At 38.4% G+C, this 6,835-nt stretch overlaps 1 pseudogene; it reads right to left on the bottom strand.

Annotated features, from left to right (window-relative positions):
• Positions 1–3,077: 3,077 nt before the first annotated feature.
• LOC107637199 (secreted RxLR effector protein 161 pseudogene) lies at positions 3,078–3,836 on the bottom strand (annotated as a pseudogene).
• Between the last annotated feature and the right edge of the window lie 2,999 nt (positions 3,837–6,835).

Genomic DNA, 6,835 nt, shown 5'->3' with positions numbered 1-6,835 from the left:
CAATTTCGTCTGCGTTTTCTCGTGGCAGTTCCGTCTATGTTTTGTCTGTGTTTCTTTGTAGCAGTTACATCTGCATTTCTTTCTGGCAGTTCCGTCTACACTTCCTTCAGACATTCGGCAGTTCCGTCTACGCTTCCTTCAGACTAGCGGCAGTTCCGTCTGTGCTTCCTTCAGACAAGCGGCAGTTCCATCTGTGCTTTCTTCCGGCAGTTCCGTCTGCACCCGTTTTATCAGTTTATGCAGTTTTTTTCTATTTATTTCGTTGTTTTAAATATGTTTCAAACTCAAGTTGTCACTTGAGTTTGAGGGGATGTTAGAATATAATTAGGATCAATTAGGATCAATTAGAATTATTTAGTATATCTGAATATTTATTATAGAATATTACGTCTTTATTATTACGATTCTCTTAGCCCCTATAAATACTCTTCTATATTGTATCATTCTACACAACTTAAGCAGATAACTTGAACACACTCAATAATATACCATCCTTTTTCAGTTAAGTCTCTTATTTCTAACAAAATGAAAATTCAAACAAGATGTCAATTAGCCAGCTGCGCTGGAAACTAGAAGTATGTAATCAACCAACTTAAATTAGTCGAATGGTCAGTTCAGTCGGATTAAGAAATTTGGAACGAATAAACCCATCGTCATTTAATTTAAATCCTAAAAATTAGGCTTATTAAATTTGAACGACCAATAATAGGTGGATCAATCGCACATAGTTGTAGGTTCTCATCAACACAAATAACTACATATACTCAAACTTGCAACATATTCAACAAACGCATTGTTTTTTCGCTTACATCATTATTAGTAGTGCACATCATTATTGTTTAATCTTGACTATTGCGTTGGTTCATCATACATCACACTCTGATCATTTGATTGTATCATTGTGTTTAAAATCAACTATATTCAAAGAATGAAAGTAAGGTGCATAGATCAGATGACCTACATATGGAGGGTCCTTAAATCTTTTATAGTCACCATTCTTCCAATAATCTAATCAAGTTGGCCGTAATACGCAATATAATTGTGATGACTATATATATATAAATCATTAATGAAAAAGAGTGAAAAAATTATTGAGCACTAGTAGAAATAAAATAGAGTTTTGCGACTTGTGAATTATGTAGTTAATTAAAACAATTTATGTAGAAAATTTTTATCAGAAAATAATTAAAAATTTAAAACTTTTCAATGTTTTTGTAATGTAATTTATTGAAATATTTTTTTCTTATAGATAACTTTATTAGGAGTTAGATATTAGTAAGATCCCATAAAATAGTATGTTGTTCAATTAATTAATAATATGATGATCACATGGTTCTGATTAATTAATTAACTTTGATTTATCTGCAAGTTGTCCCAATAATTAACTTATGTGCACAAATTCTTAAAAATTCTTTCAAAATTGAAGCCCCACAAATAACAACACAAACAAGAAAGTGAGTACTACTGAGTAGTGTCACCATAAAGGCCTCATTAATGCTTTCAAATCGGGAACAGTTTGTTGCAACATCATAAAGGTGTTGGAGTAGTAACATTTGCCACCACCAACCACCGTTTTCTATTCCAAGAACTTGAAGAAGAATAACAACTTACCACCTTCAATTTCACTTGAGACAATTAATTTCAGATGGCTTTGACCCGGGCAGGGTTGTTAGCACCTGATGACTGATGTATTTAACCGATTTAGCAAGTTAGTTACTTAATAGTTAATCTTAATTACAGTTGGTCAAGTTAGTTCAGCTTGCTGACTAAGCAAGACAAGTTATTAGAAGATATTTTTTAATTAATAATATGAAGAAAGAGCTCAATGCCAAGCGCCAACTTGGATTCATTGCTAGCATGGTTCCGCAATTGATCTGGACACTGAACCAGAACTATTTGAAAGTTGACAGTGTTAATGATGTTGTAAGCACATGGATCCTTAATTCCATTTCAAAATAGATTGTTACCTCCTTGGTTTACATACTCAGACTTAGAATAATTGTGGAATGATCTTAAAGAAAGATTTTGTTCAGTATGCCGGGTACCAAACGGGTCAGACGAACTAAAAGGGGCAAGAGATGAGGGGGCCTTGGCCGAGATGCTGACGAATGTATGGATCTCCAGGGCTCGTGTTGGAGAGTGGAAGGCTGGGATCTCACAATCTCCCGAGTTGTGGTGTTGGAGAGGGGGAGCCACCTACAAAAAGGACCCCAACGCTCAAGTCAGAAATCCGTACAGATGGCAGTAAAAGTGAGGCGATAATGACGTACTTGGGAGGGGTAGGGCCCTCCCTTTATATATCCTGTACCTAGGGCGGGTTCCATACCAGAGGACCTGCCTTCTAGAAAGCTTCCTTTCCCCCAACTGTCAGGTGCCTTGCTGGAAGAGTGGAATGGCCGGGTCGGATCCCTAATTCGGGCGCCTCGTGCCTGTCAGGTCGGCCACCCGGACTCAGACGTTGTGCCAGCTGGGTTGGGCCGGAACAGATTTCAATATGAGAATGGTCCAAGAATTTTCGAACTCAAGCAAAAATTGATAAACTTGAGACAAGAAACAATGATTGTGTCACAGTAGTACTTCACGAAAATCAAAGTACTTTGGGAAGAACTGAATTCATACTGCCTTATCTATTGCAATTGCATGGATGCTAGGCCTTTTCAAGATTTATTACAAGTTGCTCGGATACGAGGGCCTCTACCTGCTATGAACAAAGTTTTGTCTTTAATAGTTTAAGAGGAAAAGCACAAATCCATTTGTGGAATTGGCAAGGAAAAGGTTGCACTCTCATCAAGCTCTATTGTGCAAGTCTGAGATCAGAGAAGAACAGGAGAAAGAAGATGAATCAGACAGAAGAAAAGGGGAAAGGAGGAGAAAGAGAGTGAAAGAGTAAAGTTGTATTCATTGATTTCCAAAACTAAACTTCAAACCGTGATACACTGTACAGTTCTTATATGTGTGTTGAGTAGAATGAATAATGATAACAAATTCACTAATTATCTAACGTCTTTGTCTAATAGTCTAACAATTTCATAACTAATTACAAGCAAGAATAAATATTAACTTGCAGTCACAATGACTCAAGTTACGCCCTCCCTCAAACTGAGATTATGGATGTCCAGAAGACCCAGTTTGGAAACGTTCACAGTGAAGGGACCTGAAGCCGAGGCTTTGGTTAAGAAGTCAGCAAGCTGATTGTTAGAAGAGACCGGCATCAAATGGGTAAGACCTAGTAAATGTTGGTTTCGAGCAATGTGATAATCCACTTCAATATGCTTTGTGCGCTCATGAAATATGGGGTTAGTAGCAAGGTGATGAATGGCAGAATGCTTATCACAAAAAAGGGTGATGGATTCAGTTAATGGCACACTGAGATCTTTCATCACAAAGGACAGCCATTGAGCTTGGCATGTGGCAGAAGCTAAGGCTCTGTATTCTGCTTCCGAGGATGACCTGGCTACAGTACTTTGCTTCTTGCTCTTCCAACTGATTAAAGAATTTCTAAGATAGAAGCAATGTCCTGTGATGGATCGTCGAGTGTCTGCACATGTAGCCCAATCAGCATCACAGAATCTTGTTAGCTTCAAATCATTGGCTGATGAAAAGAAAATTCCCAAGGAGGGACACCCCTTTAGGTAACGGAGAACTTTATAGGCTGCGTGCATGTGAGCATCAGTTGGACAGTCAAGGAACTGGCTTAATTTTCTAATAGCATAGGAGATGTCAGGGCGTGTGTTTGTGAGATAGAGAAGCCGACCAATTAACTGACGGTAAGGAGTGTGATCCTGTAGTGCAGTGCCACTTTCCTTTGATAACTTTGAAGCATACGTGTAATCCATTGGAGTGCTAACCGGCTTACAATTTAAGTAACCAAACTCCTTAATGATATCCAATGCATATTTTCGTTGGCAGAGATGAATTCCTTTAGAATTCCTTGCCACTTCCATAAAAATATTTTAAATCACCAAGGTCCTTGATTTTGAATTTGTTTTCCAACAATTGCTTGACATGGTCAATTTCTTCCAAGTCATTTCCAGTTAAAACCAAATCATCAACATAAACCATGATGATTGTAATGCCATAAGGAGTGATCTTCGAATACAGGGAGTGATCTGCTTCGGATTTAACAAAATCAGTAGAGGTGAGTGTCTCTGTGAGCTTCAAATTCCACTGACAGCTGGCTTGCTTTAATCCGTACAGCGACTTTTGTAGCTTGCAAACAGAGGATGAATCCAGATTGATCCCATCTAATCCTGGAGGCAACTTCATGTACACTTCTTCATGTAAATCTCCGTGGAGGAACACTGTATTAATGTCCAATTTCTTAACATGCCATCGTTTGGCTGTAGCTAGAGCCAAAACTATGCACAATGTAGTCATCCTAACAACGGGACTGAAGGTGTCTATGAAATCTACTCCTTCAACTTGAGTAAATTCCTTTGCCACAAGCCTTGCCTTGTAACGTTCAACAGTCCCATCCGGATTGAACTTCACTCGAAAGACCCACTTGCAATCTATTGCCCTCTTACCAGCTGGGAGTTTTGTTACACACCAAGTTTGATTCTGCCTCAACGCCTCAAGTTCACTATTAATGGCTTATTTCCAGCAAGGATGAATAGCAGCTTCCTCATAGGTTCGTGGCACAACAGTTTTGACAATGGCTAAAGAAAGGGCCTTGTGTTTTGAACTTAGTGCTTCATATGACATATATTGTGAGATAGGATATTTGCAAAGAGTATTAACAGTAGACTTTGTACCAGAAATGTCACAATGATAGTCTTTTAAATGTGTTGGCATTGTCCTAATTCGGGTTGACTTTCTTGTTTCAATGAAAGGTGGATTGTTTTCTAATGTATGGAATGTGGAATTATTTTCTAATGTATGGAATGTGGAATTATTTTCTAATGTATGAGATGATGAATGCATGACAGTATCCTCTCTTAGCTGAGGGGGTGAAAATGATGCAGCTGATGCAACATGATTGTGAGTGGTGGTGTTAGCATGCTCTTCATTTGCGGTAGTGGATACCAAAGGTGATCTGTGTTGTCTAAGGAATCAAAGTGACGTGCATGGTAATGAGTTTTGGGTGTTGAGTCTACCTGTCCTAATGAAGAATGGAAAATCAAGGCCCATGCAGTCCCTAGTATGTGCTGGTATTTGCGTTCCACAATGCCATTTTGCTGTGGGTCTCCACGCAAGAAGTGTGGTACAAAATGCCATTGGAAGCATAAAATGATTTCAAAGCAAATTCAGGGCCATTGTCAGAGCGGAAGCATTTAACAGTTTTACCAAATTGAGTTTGTACATATTTAACAAAATGTATAATATGATCAGAAGTTTCAATCTTATGATGCATGCAATGAATCCATGTATATCTACTTTTATCATCAACTATAGTGAGAAAATACTTTTTATCATTAAAGGAAGTAGTTGAAACGAGTCCCCAAATATTCACATGAACTAAATCGAAGCAATCAGCAGATTCAGTTACACTATAAGAAAAGGGTAACTTTTTTTTGTTTAGCTAAATGGCAAGAATTACATGAATGTATGTGTTCAGCACAATCAATTATGGGATATATTTTGTGCATTATTTCTAACCTGCGTTGTGGAACATGACCTAACCGTGAATGCTAAAGTGCATCCACTTTATTGACTATAGCAGCAGAGTTGCCCAAAGTGGCAGTAGCTACAACCGCAGAATTATGGGATAATTTGCTACCTATAAATGCAGAAGTGTCAAAAATTGGTTTGCTATCCATTGTATACAAGCTATCGGCATATTTAGCTATTCCAATCCTCTTCAAAGTAGCTTGGTCCTGGATCTCACAAAGTGTATCATTAATAAGCATTTGCCATTTTAAATTTTTGGTCAATTTGGACAGAGAAATTAGTTTGAAGTCAAAATTAGAAATAAAAAGTACATTTGTAATGTGTAATTGATTAGAGAAGCGGATGGTACCAATGATGCTACTAACTGTTTGAGTACCATCCGGCATTCTAACAATTATAGGGGGAATGGGATGGTGTGACTCAAAATCATTAAGATCAAAATTCACATGATCAGTTGTCCCTGTGTCAATGACCCAAAGGGTGGATTTCACAGCAACAAAGGAAAAAATAATGGTGCTGTATTTTAAAATGACATTTCTACCTTGACTCATTGGAGAAGTGTGTAGGGAAAGTTGTGCCTGAGGTGCAGTATGAGGTTGCAATTGAGCATCCTGACCTTGAAGGAGCTTGAGTATAGCTTCCTTTTGGAATTGAGTGAGGTCAAGTCTTAATGCTTCACTAGTTTCCTTTTGACGATTAGTGCTTAGATTGTTTTGGCTGAGTTCATCAGTGACCTTTTCAGCCTGTGAATCAGTTGACATGTAGTTGATACTGCCAATTTCTCTTTGGCACAAATGAGGTGGATACCCATGCTTCTTGTAACATGTCTCCACAGTATGGCCGGTGCGATCACAAAAGGTGCATTAAGGCCGATTACCCTTACCACGACCTCTACCTTTTCCTCTACCTTTTCCTTTGATTTTGTCATCAAAGGATGGATACTCTGTGGCAGCTTTGTTGAAGAACACCTTGGATTCTGGTGCTTCCCCAAATTGCCGCTCTTGTTGACTCAGCATGGAGAAAGCCGTATCTAAATCGGGCATAGGATTCATCAGAATCAATTGTGACCGCACTGAAGAGTATTGGTCATTGAGCCCTCGCAATAATTGTGTTGTATAATCCTCACGTTTGTACTGGCGTATTACTTCCAATCCGTAAAAACATACCAGATCGCAGTCACGGCAATGAGGAATTGGCCTGAAATTTCCAAGATCCTCCCAAATTG

Source organism: Arachis ipaensis, chromosome B4 (genome assembly GCF_059453495.1).
Source record: "Arachis ipaensis isolate K30076 ecotype BB chromosome B4, ASM5945349v1, whole genome shotgun sequence".
Lineage (NCBI taxonomy): Eukaryota > Viridiplantae > Streptophyta > Magnoliopsida > Fabales > Fabaceae > Arachis > Arachis ipaensis.
The sequence above is the reverse complement of the archived record's forward strand: the minus strand, read 5'-3'. Positions and strand labels throughout refer to the sequence as shown.